Consider the following 18158-nt stretch of genomic DNA (forward strand, 5'->3'; position numbering starts at 1 on the left):
GAGCAGCAGCAACTTTTCTGAAATAAGGGACATTGGCAATGGGACCTACTGGAAAACGTTTATGGACAATACCGTTATGGACAAATATGTAAGTGATTCCCAATACCGTAAATCCCAGGCCCTGTATCACAATCAAAGAGTAAGCCACCATTAATATACATTACAATTATTGTTGGAATTACTGATTATTATAGCAACATAGAGGCAGTTATATATCATATTAAACAAGCCAAGGCCAAGCAAGTTGAAACAAAACGTGAAGGTAAAATACATGCATGTCAGTGACTGTAAAACTAGAGGAAGGAAAGAAGTTGTACCAGTAGCCATAGCTTGAGGCAAAAACATGTACAACAAGAAAATTACAAGAACAGCTGAGTCGTCAGGCCTTATACGAAGACCTGACTGCTCTTGAAGAGATTATTGCCCCCACCTGCTGCACTGGGGATGCTTGCAACACCTCCTCCAGGATAAAACAGCTCAGAGCTTTGAATTACAGCACCTTCGAAGCTCAACCACGACTAGCTCCTCACTCGCCGGAAAACCAACTACTGACTGACTTGTGTTTGGGAGAGAGAGCAGAGAGGAAGAGGAGAAGAGAATGTAGGGTGTGGTGTGTAAAACTCAGCAGCTTAGTCCTTTATTTATACTAGAGGCTAAGTGTAACTGACCACCCCAAATTTAATATATGAATTTAAACTGCACATTTAAAATAAATCCGTTTTATATATATATACTTTAATTTCTGAATATATATCATCAGTTACAAGTCCAGGTTCATTGTATCTGACTTAGCCCAATTATGCAATCCGACCCAGTCCAATTGAGCCCAACAGACACAACCCAGCCCAACTGATAAATAAATTCTAATTAAAATATTATATTAAATCGATACGAAATAAAATTCCCCGCCCAGGTCGCCTCGCGTACGCGAAACGCCGAAACATTCGCCCAAATCGCCCTTCGACCCGACCCGACCCGTGACGTGACGTGCCGAGCCGAGGCGTGGCGGGGCGGGGCGGCGGCGGCGGCGCGCGGGCTCGTGAGAACACCACGCACCATAACACACCTTAGTAGTTATGCACTACCCATGTGTGTTATACTATATAAAGCCAACACCCCTTTTATTTCTTTCTATGTGGGACAAACACATTCTCAAAACAAGCTTTTCCAAGCTACTAACTTCAACTTCATTTCTCTTATGGATTTCATTAAGAAAATTCTTAAACCCATACATGAAAGTTTAAGTCCCGATATCTAGAACCAACTTCCAATCATTAGATTATGGAATTAACAACAAGAACATAATAAAATTATGAACTTAATAACTCCATTTTCTAACAATTCCCCACAAATCCATACAGAAATGCGTTTCAGGTTTCTCATCATGATTTGTTTTTCAGAGTCGGTACCCTTCCGGGTTTGAACCCTCCTAAGTTCTCTACTTCAATGGCTACCGGATTCAGATGGAATATTGCACCTTGAATCTTAATCCGTTGGGTGTTACCACTTTCCATAGACAACAACAAATCAACGGCTATGGAGCCAATCTACGGCTTTGAGACATTAATGGTCATGTCTCGATCCTGTTCGTCGAATGCTTCAAGGAATAACCCTTTCCTCTAATTGCGACCACACAATTACATTCGCTTAGCTGGGCATCTCCAGAGATATACTGCTAATATCTCGTCTAACGACTTGATCCCATTCAGAGTTGTAACACTCTTACTTTCTTAGCAGTCACAGTACCTTCTAGGTTTACAGGGGATAGACTCAGATACATGAGTATCATCTATGTAGCAAAGGTACTACCAATTCACCCTTACAGCTTGTTATTACCACATTGAATACACTTCGAGGGATCTCCTCTCATGTGTATTGGGTTCCCACTGTTGATGAATTATGATGGGTTGACAGTCCCATCCCCAACCTTGACTTAAGGACTACTGCAGGTTCCAGTCCTTTAGTCAAAGGATCAGCTATATTATTCTGAGTTCCTATGAACTCTATAGCTATAATCCTGTCAGACACTAACCCCCTTATAGACTTAAGTCTAACTTGGATGTGTCTCTTTGTTTTAGCATTATGCTTTTTACTGCTAATCTTGTCAATAGTTGTTCGACTATCACAATGAATAGCAATCGCAGGAAGCGGTCTGCTTACTACAGGTAACGTGGACATAAGCCCATGTAGCCATTCAGCCTCCGTCCCAGTGGCATCAAGTGCACACAGCTCAGCCTCAAATGTCGACCGAGTCACAATAGTCTGTCTAGTCGACTTCCAGGATACTGCTCCACCCGCAAGGGTAAACACATATCCAGTCACTCCATTGGAACCAGACTTCTTAGCTATCCAACTTGCATCACTGTACCCTTCAAGTACACCAGGAAACCTCCTGTAGTGTAAACTAAGGTACATTGTGCCTTTCAGATATCTAAGTACTCTATCAAGAGCATCCCAATGAGTTCTGTTTGGACAGCTTGTATATCTAGCCAACTTAGACACAGAATATGAGATATCTGGTCTAGTACAGTTAGCAAGATACTGCAAGCTCCCAATAATCTGAGAATACCTTAACTGAGACACAGGAACTCTAGAAGTATTCTTGACAAGGGCAACTTTAGAATCATAGGGTGTACTAGCGATTCTACACTGTGAATAACCATATTTCTCAAGTATAGATTTCTCTATATAATGAGATTGAGTCAAGGTTATTCCTTCAGTTGACTGAATCAATTTGATTCCAAGAATCACACTAGCCTTCCCCATATCCTTCATTTCAAAGTGCCTTTTTAAGAATGCTTCTGTCTCGTTAATAATCTCAATATTGGTTCCAAACAATAATATGTCATCCACATATAGGCATAAGATGACATACTCACTACCTTTAACTTTGGTGTAGACACACTTATCATTTTCATTAACTACATAACTGAATGGCAATACAGTATCATCAAACTTTTTATGCCAATCCCTGGGAGCTTGTTTCAAGCCATAGATGGACTTGATTAACTTACATACTTTCCTTTCATTGCCAGATGCAACAAATCCCTCAGGCTGATCCATATAAATCTCTTCTTCAAGTTCACCATGAAGAAAAGCCGTCTTTACATCCATCTGATGGATGATAAGACCATGGACCGAAGCCAATGCTATAAGCATACGGATTGTTACCATCCTAGCAACCGGAGAGTATGTGTCAAAGTAATCAATTCCTTCTTTTTGCTTAAACCCTTTTGCCACCAGTCTAGCTTTGTACTTATCTATTGAGCCGTCAGGGTTCAACTTCCTCTTGAAGACCCACTTGCACCCAATAGTAGAGCACCCAGGAGGGAGATCAACCAACTCCCATGTTCCATTAGAAACAATAGAGTCAATTTCACTCTTTACAGCACCCTTCCAATGCCTAGACTCCGAAGAGTCCATAGCCTGTCGGAAAGTTAAAGGTTCGTCCTCGACATTGTAAGTGATAAAACCACTTCCAAAATCCTTAAAATGTTCAGTTCTTTCGCTCAGCGACCCCATTAGACTCAGGTGTGTATGGTGGAGTAACTTCATGAACTATACCATTGTTTTCACAAAATTCATTAAAGGAGTTACTTGTATACTCACCACCTCTGTCAGATCTCAAACGTTTAAGTACCTTACTAGTTTGTTTTTCTACTTCAGTTTTATATATAATGAATTTACTAAGTGCTTCATCCTTATGTTTAAGTAAATAAACATAACAATATCTACTACTATCATCTATAAAGGTAATGAAGTATCTAAACTGGTCCTTAGTCAACACACCACCAAATTCACAAATATCAGTGTGTACTAAATCTAACAAGTCTGAATCCCTAACAATGTTATGAAAAGGTTTCCTTATTTGTTTAGCTGACACACATACTTGACATTTAGAATTCTTTTCTATGGTATGTTTTGGAATCAACTCTAAGTTCATCATATTCTTAAGAGCACCAAAGTTTAAGTGACCTAGTCTAGCATGCCATAAACTTGAGGATTCAACACAATTCACAGAAGGAAGAATAACATTATTTAATGTACCCAAAACGGGTTCAGCATTAATTACAAATAAACCATTTGACAAGTAACCCTTGCCAAAAAATGTACCAGTGTGAATAAGAACTACTTTATTACATTTGAAGGAAATTTCAAAGCCATTGGAAACTAAACAGCTTCCACTTATTATATTTCTACGCATGTCGGGAACATAATGCACTCTAGTTAGGGATAGAATACGTCCAGAAGGGAACTTCAGGTCTACGTTTCCTATTCCATGTACTTGAGCAGCACTAGCATTCCCCATCGTCACTGTCAAGCTATGACTCTGTTGATAAGATACAAATAGACTAATATCAGCACAAATATGCACATTAGCTCCAGTATCTATCAACCATTCATTTGACAGATAGGTAGAAAATAATACAGGGTTGTAGGAAACATACCGGTCTGCGTTGGTTTCAGAAGCCGTGGCCTCACCAACAACCATGTTCACTACGGGCCCACTTGTAGTTGCAAGCACAGCATTCGCTTGTGCTACCACCTCAGCCTTCTTCGCCTTCTTTGTAGGGCAGTCCTTACTCCAGTGCCCAACCTGCCCACAAGACCAACACGGTTTGTTTGCCTTGGGTTTCTTGGCCTTGTCCTTGTCACTCTTAGGTTTATTAGCGCTAACTTTCTTAGCCACACCCTTCCTTTTCTGTCCTACAGTTGCTACATTTACCTTCGAGCTCCCGGCCTCAGTTGGCATCACATGTCCTTGTTTGGACTTGTGTTGTTCTTGAACCGAGATGTCCAGCATAAGGTTGGTCCAGGTGATCTCTCCTTTTTGTCTTTTCAGGGATAGAGAGAACTCCTCCCAAGACTTCGGAAGCTTTTCAATCACACTCATAACCTTGAACTTTTCAGGGAGGTCCATTCCGGACTCCTTCAAAGCATGCACTATCATCTCGAATTCATGCACTTGCTCAGTCATGGACTTGTTGTCCACCAGCTTGAATTCAAGGAACTTAGCCACAGAATACTTCTCAAGACCCTGAGAGTCAGTATTATGTGTCTGGTCCAGCTTCTCCCATAAGAGTTTTGCAGAGTAGGCATCAGAAGAATACACATCAAACAATGTGTTAGTGAGAGCAGCCAGAATGGCCGCCCTGGCCACACCATCCTTCTCAGCCCACTTCGCAAAACCCTTAACAGTTTCAGCCTTCTCTTGATCCACCACTGGTTTCTCATACTCCACAACAGGCCATAGACCCTTTACAGTCAACCACAATTTCATTCTTTTCTGCCAGCGAGAAAAGCCTACACCACCATTGAACTTCTCTGGCAAGCCAGTTAATTCAACGGCTTGTGGAAAACTGTAAGTGGTCCAATCAATGGCCACAACAGATGCACCAGAACCACTACCACCACCAACAACGGGAACCTCAGTTTCGCTCGACATTATGCTAAATATTATATAACAATTAATCTCTTCAAGGATGTTGGAATTACTGATTATTATAGCAACATAGAGGCAGTTATATATCATATTAAACAAGCCAAGGCCAAGCAAGTTGAAACAAAACGTGAAGGTAAAATACATGCATGTCAGTGACTGTAAAACTAGAGGAAGGAAAGAAGTTGTACCAGTAGCCATAGCTTGAGGCAAAAACATGTACAACAAGAAAATTATAAGAACAGCTGAGTCGTCAGGCCTTATACGAAGACCTGACTGCTCTTGAAGAGATTATTGCCCCCACCTGCTGCACTGGGGATGCTTGCAACACCTCCTCCAGGATAAAACAGCTCAGAGCTTTGAATTACAGCACCTTCGAAGCTCAACCACGACTAGCTCCTCACTCGCCGGAAAACCAACTACTGACTGACTTGTGTTTGGGAGAGAGAGCAGAGAGGAAGAGGAGAAGAGAATGTAGGGTGTGGTGTGTAAAACTCAGCAGCTTAGTCCTTTATTTATACTAGAGGCTAAGTGTAACTGACCACCCCAAATTTAATATATGAATTTAAACTGCACATTTAAAATAAATCGTAACAGCTGATTTATTATAATGTAACAGCTGATATATATTAATCCACACATTAAACCATCCGTTTTATATATATATACTTTAATTTCTGAATATATATCATCAGTTACAAGTCCAGGTTCATTGTATCTGACTTAGCCCAATTATGCAATCCGACCCAGTCCAATTGAGCCCAACAGACACAACCCAGCCCAACTGATAAATAAATTCTAATTAAAATATTATATTAAATCGATACGAAATAAAATTCCCCGCCCAGGTCGCCTCGCGTACGCGAAACGCCGAAACATTCGCCCAAATCGCCCTTCGACCCGTGCCGTGCCGAGCCGAGGCGTGGCGGCGGCGGCGGCGCGCGCGTGGGCTCGTGAGAACACCACGCACCATAACACACCTTAGTAGTTATGCACTACCCATGTGTGTTATACTATATAAAGCCAACACCCCTTTTATTTCTTTCTATGTGGGACAAACACATTCTCAAAACAAGCTTTTCCAAGCTACTAACTTCAACTTCATTTCTCTTATGGATTTCATTAAGAAAATTCTTAAACCCATACATGAAAGTTTAAGTCCCGATATCTAGAACCAACTTCCAATCATTAGATTATGGAATTAACAACAAGAACATAATAAAATTATGAACTTAATAACTCCATTTTCTAACAATTATAACATGTTACTGTAATTGAATGCAATTATTTTAAGCTGTTTTATTATGAAATTGATAAGAGAATAAACTTATATGGTTCTTTTATCACTGTGAACAGAGTGTGTTTTTGGCATTACATAGTAATTAATGTTACTAGTAGTTGTGAAACAAAAGTAATTGACAAGAATGTATCAATTTCAATCCTATAAATAGAAACTATCTGGTGGAATAAAATGAAGTTGTGCGAGAGATTTTTACCGAACCAAAACAGATACCAGGTAAAAGGCCTTTGTGAAAGACACCATAGGCCAGCAAAACTATTGCTGGAACTGCGTTCATTACTGCAAATGCATCGTTCAGCTCAAACAGCCCTTCTCTTGGTTTGTGGTGAGACTTTCATGTCAAATAAACATATTTTCAGATCTCAGCACTAAATCCCAATAACATGATAAATGATAATCATATTGCATTCAAAATTAAATATATTATTTGTGAAAGTAATGAATTTCCATGAAGCTTTCGAAATTCTAAAATTAAGTTTAGGAGTCAATTTATAATAAAATCATAACCAATTTCATATATTCACCAAGTCTGCAAGAAAAACATATGACATACCTCGTGCATATGCCACAATGAAGCATGCCACAAGGTTTTGTGTACCCATCTTGACATAAGCTCCATACTAACCTAAAAATTGTAATGGTATCCAATAAATCGTCACAAAACACTGTAGGCCTTTAAAAACATTAGAAAGAGTTCCAAATGAATCTAAGGAAATTTTGGAACATGTCAATGGCCATTAAACCTTTTGTAGCAGTTATAGATGTTAGTCGGTATATAGCAAATGGAACTTACAGCAGCACCAAGAGAGAGCACAAATGTACTAAAGATCTCCAAATAAGGAAGTTCCCCACCCTAAAAATAACACAGATTACATATTTGTCACACTCTGCATTTTTTAAAATAATCATGCACACATGCCCCCATTGAGGTGAGAGCCGTCGACCTCTTTCAAAGAACAAAAGAACATTTTATTAGAAAGAAAAAATTGAAATATGTAATAACAATTTCACGCTATGTTGGCCCAGAAAAGGTTGATTGAAAGGCTTGTTAACATGGTAGACTAGAAGGTATCAATATCATATTAAAACATTAAATAAAATTGTGATGAGTGAATGTACTAAAGTGTTCTAGGCACTAAAACACGTCTAAACGAAATTTAAACAAAATTTTCATATTCCAAAAATATGAAATTTTAGAGTTCTTTTCAAAACTAGGAACTTTTAAAAAATCTTGCTTTCTTTATAACCGAGCTCGAACTACACACCATTTCTAGTACTCTAAACCGGCTGGATTATAATCTTACGAGCGTCACAACCGAAGCTCAATCAGTACAAAACTCGGCTCGACACAATCACATGCCTAATTTATAAAGCAATTACAGTAACAACATTGCTAGTATATCACATGAAATGTGTTAACTATACATAGAAGTAATTAGTAATTACCTCCTCCATTTGGTAAGAGAATCTGTAATAAACAGCCAAGACAGACATAAAAATAATCCCAAGACTAGACATAACAGCCGCGACAACACAAGTAAATCTCTCCCTCGTATCTTCTTCAAACATTAACACTTCTAGTATTGTCTGGTTGTCAGCTCGAGGACCCGATTTGCCACCTTCCACTACAAAACGCATGCAGCTCCTCTGTTGCAACTTAATATTAAGTTTATCAAGCATAACAAAGGAAGATGAAAGAGGGATCGGACCCAGAAACGGGTTCTTACCCGGAGAGAATAACCCGGCAGTGGACATTGTGGCTGCCATAGACGGTGGTGTTTATGAGCGGGGGTTCAATTCTATGTTTGGATAGGGATGGTGAAATCTTATTTTAATAAGTAACTTATGAATTAAAATGAATAAATAATAATTTAAAAGTGATAAGTAAATGAATATTTATAAGTTATATAAGTATTTGGATAATTTTACTTATAAGTTAATTTTTTTTTAATTTAAACGAACTAAAATAATTAATTTCTAAATATAATTATCTTAATTCATAAATTTTAAATTAAATTAACATTTGAAACATATAATTTAAAAATTAAAGTTAATAAAAAGGAAAAAAATGAAAATAAGTTGAAAAAAAATATGTTGTTACCGACATTTCACTTATCAGCTTATAAGTTATAAATTCAACTTATAAATTGGGACTCATCAATAAATTATTACAAATTTATAAATCAGAAGTAACTTATAAGAATAACTTATAAGAATAACTTATAAGTGAGGACACAAATAAGCCAAAAGACAGATGGGTGTCTGTCCACTTTGAAAGGAAAAATGTCTCTAACACACTTTTAAGTGATCCTCAAATATTTAGGATTTTCAATTTTTCCTCAAATATTAAGCAGCATCTTCATTCCTCTTTCATATATATATATATATATTGATATTTATTATTTTCCCTCTTTTTTTTACAAATCTCACCATACTTCTCCTTAAATATAGATAAAAAAATGCATACAAAATATATAAAGAATAAATTGAGGAGAGTTGTTGTAGTAAAATATTAATTTTGTATCTTAGGTTTTTAAGAATCATTTTAATAATAATATTTACCAGGAGAATGCTAAGTAATTATTGGAGCAAGCTCTTACACCGTTAATCACCGGGAAATACCATTTACTTTTAGCAAATAAAAATAAGGAATGACTGACCCTGTGTATGTTTGGGAGCTCACATCGCCTATTTTATGATGTAAATGACGTTTCTATTTTATTAAGAGTGTTTGGGTAAATAAGATATGACGATTAAAATAATCATATTTAGACTTATGATGAAAGTGAAGTCATCTCAACATTTTCATTTTCATTTTCATTCTAACTTATTTTTCATTTTAATGATTTTTAAATTAAAAGTATGAATATGAGTTGTCCGCTTGACATTGTTTAATTAATTTTAAACTTTTTTCTTTAAATCATGCATTCATAAAAAAAAACCCGTTACATTTAAATATAATTGTTTTTATAAAAAGTATATAATAACTTATAAATTAACACTTATTTAAATTTATAAGTAAACTTATTCAAACTCCTAAATTACTTATTACTCCCTCTGCTCCTATATAATATATATTGGGGACAAATACTTGACATACATTTTAATACTCCTTTAAAATAAAATTCTGTAAGTAGTTTTTAATTTTTTTTCTTTTACATATAAAAATATATTGTTTAGAGTTTAATAAAAAAAATAAAAATTTAAAAATAAATATGAAAGTATACTTAACATTCACCTTAAAATACGTGTCGAGTATTAAAAAAACAGTATACAATTGGATATGACAAAGGAGTCACACTTATATAATACTTCCTCCGCCCGCCTCATTTCTTTACATTCCGAAAAGAGTGGTCAACATACATTTTAATTTTTTTTAGTAGGTAATCCGCAGACTCTACCTTCGGGTGCGCACTAGGTAATACATTTTAAAATTTTCTATTTATTTATTCAATTATATTATATTAAATTTTTATTTTTTTAAAAAAATTATACTTATAAGTTATATTTTTTTATCGTAGGTAACCCGTAACCGCTACCTTTCGGGTGGGTGCGCACTGGTAAACCTTACGGGTTCACGCAATAGCCTGCAAATCACGTGAACCAACGTAAACCGCATTTAAGCGACATGCTCTGGCTCAAGAGACATAATCCTAAATTCTCTTCCTCTGGGATTCGAACATGTGACCTAGTTATCCCCTTTTTAACCAATTGAGTCAACCCTTGTGGGCATTATAAGTTATAATTTACCAAACACCTCGACAACTCATAAGTAACTTATAAGTAATTGTCCAGACGCCTAAATAACTTATAAGTTATAATATTCATATCACTTATATGACACTTTTCAATTTTAAATCATAAATTACATTTTTTAAGAAATCCCAAATGAGCCTGTGCATTTCAAATAAAAAAATTGCTAGATATCAAGAATAGACTACCCACACTTTGTTCCAAGAAGTTTCCTAATTTTTCTAATAAGATCATGGTTAGAGATATCCTAATAAGATAAGTTTAAAATAATAAATTTGGAGTAACTAAGAAAACTATTATTTAAAAATTTACGTGACAGGTCATAAATTAAAATTATAGATATTGTATTAAAAAAGTTACATTATAATGAAATATTATTCTTAGCTAAAATTATAGCTAACCTTGTAATATTGACTATATTGGCCGAACTTACGAGACCCGTAACAAATATCTACATAATTTATTTAAATATTAAAATTATACTATTATAATATATATAAGGATGAAAGCCCTTTCTACCATACATTCTTAAAAGTAAATACCAAAATATCTGTAGGCGATAATTACCGCCCAAAATACCCACTCAATTCGCATGAATAGAATGCGTATGCAAATAAACTATTTTGTGTATATGCATACAAATTTATTTATTTTTAAAAATATATAAGTTTTTACTTGTAATTATGTATATATATATATTAATATTTTGACTTAATGGAAAGTAGAATGTTAATATTTTAAGAGGAAACAAAAAATTGCAATTTTTATTAAGATTTTTTTTTACTTGTAAGTAAGGTCTAATTATGATAAGTAAAAATTATTAATTAAAAGAAAATATGCAAGGAAGAAGGAAATTAAGGTATGTTTTTTGTCAAGAGGAAATTAAGATATTTAGGTGTAAGTACCGAGTACTAGGATTCTCAATGGGGCGGGTTCAGGACGTAAATTATTGTGCAAGATATGTCTGTACATAACAAGACTAAGTCACTAGTGACAACCCTAAAATTTAGTTATATAATAATCTTTTGTATTTTGTAATTGTATCTCTTAAGTATGTAAAAATGTTAGGGAGATTAGACCGGAAAATTTTTCTATGAACATCCATCAAGCTAAGGAATAAACTGTGGAAGATGATTAAGCCTGATCACGCCTCATAGAGAAGTGTAGAAGTTTAAAATTGAATAATGTTGTTTTTGGAAACATATCGACAAGTCATAGATGAAGGTGTACAAGGATGTCTATTGAGAAGTCAGAATAACTTATAGAGAAGCCACTATACTTGTAGAGATGTCATTCTACTTATAGAGAAGTCAAATGCTTGTAGATAAGTGAAGATATCTACAAGCCAAAACTGCATGTAGAGAAGGGGAGATGTCGATAAGTCAAAACTGCATGTAGAGAAGTGGAGATATCGACAAGTCAACACTGCATGTAGAGACATGGAGATATCGAAAATTCAAAACTGCATGTAGAGAAATGAAGATATCGACAAATCAAAACTGCCCATAGAAGACTAAACATATCGACAAGTCATAATGCTATAGAGAAGTAGAGATATCGATAAGTCACTATATGACTTCTCTATACATAAAAATAGATCTCGACAACAGCTCAAAATTCAGAATACCGACAATTTGAAGATCCAAGATTATCAGTCAACAAATCATTCTATCATTGAATTGGAAAGTCTACAAATGCAGCTTGAAGAATGCAAGATCAAGGGCCAAAATGAACTGAACAAAGGAGGGTCACTAACCTGTAAGATTACATGTAGATTTGCTGCACTCAAAATGGAAACAGACAAATAACTTTAGAAAATGTGTTAATCCATTTTAGTGTAATCTTTGTAAGAGTATCCGCAACCCATTACACTATTTTGGTGTAATTTTTTAGTGTACAAACTACACTATTCTCAAATTCAACTCCAACCCACCAACACTAAATTTTACACCATTCTTGTACTATATAGATTATTTTATCATTAAAGTACAAAACTAAAATTAAAAGTAATAAAGTAATGGGATACAAATGAAAAAATTAATTTAATTAAAGGAGTAAAGGGTAACATGGTAATATACAAAAACTCTAAAAATTTAGTGAATTACACCACAATAGTGTAAAAACTACATTATTCTCAAATTCAACTCCAACCCACCAACACTAAATTTTACAACATTCTTGTACTAAATAGATTATTTTATTATTATAGTATAAAACTAAAGTTAAAAGTTAAAAGTAATAAAGTAATGGGATACAAAAACTAAAGTTAAAAGTTAAAAGTAATAAAGTAATGGGATACAAATGGAACACATTTGTTTTATTAAAGGTGTACAAGGGTAACATGAGAATATACAAAAACTCTAAAAATTTAGTGTGACACCAAATTTGGTGTAACTTTTGCTGTCACACCAAAATGGTGTAACTTTTAGAGTTGGGTTGGAGAGGAGTTTTACACCAAAATGGTGTAAAAGTAAATATTTAGAGTTGGGTTGAAGTTGGTCTAAGCTGTGCATGTTGATCTATAAAATATGTCACGGGTCCTTTGTTTAGGAAAAAGATTACAGATCTAGAAATCTTGTATTTTCTCAAGAGAAGTAGCTGAGTTCTTATTATTCAAGAACATAGATTTCTAGCACAACAAAATTGATTTAAATATAAATCAAGTGAGTTTTGATAAATTGCTTATGTCTTTTACATTAAGTTATTAATTACTACAAATTGACATTTAGTTGTTCAAGTTCCAAAGCCCAATCTAATTTTCAAGACAGTTATTCAAAGAAAATCAAGAAAACACATTCACCCTCCCTATGTGTTGCATTTCATACCTAACAAGTGGTATTAGAGCAAAATCTAAAAGTAAACAGATTAGATCCTCAAAGTATGAGTGCACAGAAACTTAGCAGTATCAAGATTCCTATCTTTGATAAAGTGAACTACACTTTATGGGAGATGTTGTTAATCAGGATAGCTCATCCACTATATCTTGAAATTCTCAAGCATGGACCCTTCATTTCTATGGTGAGGGTACCTGAAGAAAGTAAAGGTGATATGGTCGTTCCTGGTCACTATGCTCCGAAAGATCGATCTACATACACTGAACCATAAAAGGAGAAAGTTTCACTTGACAATAGCTTACAACTCATTCGGATTGAGTCTCTTGATAATGTCATGTACAACAACATTATCAACTGTAAGTCAGCCAAGAAGATCTTGGAGAAGACATAGATTCTATTGAAGGTACTGAGGAAGTAAGTTCAAGTTAAAGAAGAATTCCGATCTCACAAGATGAGGGTTTTATGGCTAGACCTAAAAAAGGCATTACTGAGGTTTTTGAAAGGTTTAACAAATTGATAAATGACTTGCAGCTGCATGACAAGTTCTATGAAGCTGAGGAGGTCAACTTCAATTTCTTGCTTACTCTTCCAGACCATTTAGAACAAAAGATCTCTGCAATAAGAGAAAGGAGAAATATAGGAAGAATAAATTTGGAGGTTTTATATGGTATTATTAAAACCTATGAGCTAAAGATGATGTAGAAAAAATCAGTAAAGCTAAGTCAAGGACATGTTGTAGATGTGTCAAGTGCCTTGATAGCTAATGACAAGAAAATAAATGAAGATAAAACTGAATCTCGGACTCAAGTTGTACAACCTATTGAGCGTTAGAACAAGGAACCTCAAAAGCAAGTCATTATGGAGTTGAAATAAGATGAGTATTACACTCTTGATGAGTTGGATGAAATGGACCAGTCTATGGCCTATATGGCGAGGAAATTTCAAATATAAGTCAAAAAACCTAGGTACTTCAAGGGTAAAGGTCAAACATCCTACAACAACAAGTAGAAAGAAAATACTCAGTAAAATGCAATTGGAAAAAGTGGCTATTAGTCAGGATTTGTGGACAAATCAAAGATTAGATGCTAAAAATGTGATGAACTTGGTCACTTTACCACACAATGTTGAAAGCCAAAGAAGGTGAAGAAAGATATGGCATATTTGGAGCTTGAAGTTAAGTATGAAACACTTCTGACAAAATAACAAGAAAAATCTTATATTGTTGAAGGACAAAGTTGAGATGACACATATGATGGTGAAGAATATAAAAATTATACTCTCATGACCTTGGAGGAAGGAGAATCATCTGCATCAAAATCTGAGGTACCTATCCTAACCACCATTGATTTGAATGCTTCACAATATAAGGAAACTGTTGAAAAGATGAATGTAGAAATGTTTCACATTCATACAAGCATGGTGGCTGCTATTGAGGAAATGAGTAGGCTATCATAAGTGAATGGAAAATTTGAGATTGAGAAACAAGAACTAGAACTGCAACTTGTAAGCCTATAGTCTGTCAGACAAGAAATGAATATCTTAAATGTTAGGTGATGAATTACACACAGAGGTGGGGGGGGGGTGAATGTGTTTTTTTGTTTTTATGCTTTTCTTGAAGTATTTATGGTTTGAACAAAGTAAGTGTAAATCTTGCAGTGATACGTGTTACTACTGAATTTAAGCATGCAATAATAGTGAACACAGATCTTTCAAAACTCACTTAATTTTATATTAAAATTAAGAATGTTTTGCTATAAAATTTCTAGGCTCTTTGTTAATAAAGAGCTTAGCTTCTTCCTTGAGAGAATATAAGATTTCTGATCTAAATTGTTACTTGTAACAAAGGACCATTGTTTACTTTATATCTCAGTTAACTGCTGGTTTACACAGTGTATAATAAGACATGCCATTAACTTTAGTAAACTGTCACTTGTCATTTCTATTTTAGGAAAAGTATATCATCCAAATTTGGCTTAGCATATCTTTGCATACTGTGTTAACTTTGATCTTCCTTTGTCAGTTAATCTTCACCCTTGATCTTGCACACTCTTCAAGCTATTTTTTGTAGACTTGTCAATCCAACTGGTTGGATTGTTTGTTGATTGTTAATCTTGGATATTGAACTGGTCTGCAATTTATACTTTGAGATTTTACCTCGAGATCTCCAGTTTAGGCATATAGAAAACTTGACATCTCGATAAGTATATTGGCTTATCGAGATCTCTAATTACTCTATTATTGATTTGACTTGTAGAGGTATCTGAGTTCTCTATAAGAGAATTTGGCTTGTCGAGATCTCTCCACTTCATATCTTCACTTTGACTTATCGATATCTCTGAGTTCTCTAGTGACTTTTTGACTTGTCGATATCTCAAAGTTCTCTAGTGAAATTTGACTTGTCGATAACACAGAGTTCTCTAGTAAATTTTGACTTGTCGATATCTCTGAGTTCTCTAGTGAAATTTAACTTGTCGATAACTCTGAGTTCTCTAGTGAAGAAATGACTTGTCGATATCTCCAATCTCCATGTCTTCAATTTGGTTTGTCAATATCTCTGAGTTCTCTAGTAGCTTTCATGAGTTCTCTATAAGTCATTGTGAAGTTCTCGAATGACTTCTCTTTAACACTAAATCTGTGACTTGTAGAGATCTTGACTTAGAACATTTTCCCAAAACATAAGTATTCAACTCCAAGCTTCTTCATAATTCTTCTGAGGCATGATCTTCTTGATCTTCTTCCAGATAGAATTCTTAGGCTTGATACTGTTTAAAAGAAAAAGATTCCAGTCTGCTCTTTGACATTTTTACATATTTTAATGTTACAATACAAAATACAAACTAAGATTACAATACAACTTACTTAGGATTGTTAATTTGATTTAGTCTTGTTAACGTACATGCATGTCTTGCATAACAATCTCCCCCAATTTGTGAGAAGATTGCTTAACATAAATTCATGCCTGTTAACAAGACTAACCCCAAGTTAAAATGGAAAATAAGACTAATATAAAATTGACACAATTACAACAATTGTACATTAGATGATTTTGAGTTTGAGTGATTACAAGTATCAGATAAAGATTGGAACTTCTGATTCTGCTATAATGAGGTCTTTTAAATATACAAGAATTTCAAGTTCTTCTATTATTGGAGTTCTTGTTAGAGCTTCTATCATTTTGAGTCCGTCTTGCTTTGGATAACCATCTAACATTTGAATTCTGAATCTTGAAAATGAGCCAGCTTTTACATTTAAAAATCTTCCATCCTTGGTGATTCTGCTCATCCCTTTTTCTTTAAGTTCTTCTGATCTTTTGATATACATTTCAGTCTCCTCATAATACTTTCTCCTTTTCTCCTCATATTCTGCTTCACTCCTTGCTCTTCTTTCCTCCCTTGTAATCAACCATTCAGCTAGAACTGATCTCTATGCTCTTGTAGCAGTATCCTTATCCTTCAATAAACTTATCACTCTCTTGATTTCTGTTGGAGAGAGAGTGTCCATCAAATTTCTTCCTAGAAAAGTGATGGATCCATCTTGAAAGTAGATTCTTACTTGCTTTAGAGTAACAACCCAGACTCTAACTATTTCCTTAGCCAGTTGTTGAAAATAGTCTTCATCTAAACTGCACCGGTTTAAGGGTAGAAAATCATTTTGATTGGAACAATTTCAGATTGCCCTTTCAGTAACTTCAACTTTTTCAGTAGGCTTAGCTTTCTTAGGTTTTCTCCCAACAGACTTGAAATGAGTTTTGTGTGATGGTTTGACAGAAGGTAAGGTTGAGATTTTCTTAAGTGATGTTTGGCTTGTGGTGATTGGAATTTTTAGAAAAGAGTTAGCAGTTTGTCTGTATAGAAATTTGGGCTTAGAGGATTGAGGTGGTTTGATGTTTGAGACATTTGACTTTGAAGGTTGAGCCAAAGGTTGAGTTAGTTGTGTTTGGATTTTTAGGGTTTGGCGTGGTTCTGAGCCATCATGATTCTTTTTGCTTCTCCTCTCACTTCCTCTCTTCTTCTCATCATTCTTCTTTCCATCTTCTTTGTTCTCCCCCTGATTTTGTCCTTGCTACTAGTTGCTTTAAAGGTTTGACTTGGATTTGAGCCAAAAGGCTTTTGTTTGTCATCCTTCTGCTCATCATCATCCCCATCTTTCCTTAAATTATATTGAGTGTTTGGCAACATGGTGTCAGGATTCAAGAGATATCTGTCCAAGATTTTTATCATTTCAACATCCTCATGCTTTTTGTTCTTTTTATGCTTCAAGTCAGACTGCAATGTCATGATCAACCTCATGTTTGATCTGACACAATGTTTAGGAACAATGAGATGCCTTCCTTGACTGGTTGTTGGACAAACATAAAATACTCCTTTGTGTGGATATAGATAGGCTTCTGGAAAAGCCGCTATCTGTGCCTTTTTGAGATCTTGGAGAAGTTGAGTATCTTCTTGAATAACTGGATTCACGCTGTCAATCATTACATCCAGTTCAGATGCTCTTAAAGTTTGAAGATATGGAAGAGTCACCTGGAGACACCTGTCCACACCACCATCATTGATGTTCATGACAATCTTTTTCTCTAGAAAATTATCAACTTTCACCACCACTGCTCTTATGAAATTGATGTTCTTTCCCAAAGCTTTCTTGCAAGCCATATAGTTGTGTTGAAGAGATACTCTTAGTACTGCAAGAAGGTCATTGAATTCCTGATCTTGATTGGGTCCTTTTGCAGCCCTTGATAGTCTTTTTTTCCCAACATCAACTTGAGCACTTGAGCTTTGTCCCACCTGAACAGACTCTTTGGATTTTCATTTAGCATCCCTGGATTGTTGAATCC

The sequence above is a fragment of the Apium graveolens genome, chromosome 4 (assembly GCF_009905375.1).
Source record: "Apium graveolens cultivar Ventura chromosome 4, ASM990537v1, whole genome shotgun sequence".
Lineage (NCBI taxonomy): Eukaryota > Viridiplantae > Streptophyta > Magnoliopsida > Apiales > Apiaceae > Apium > Apium graveolens.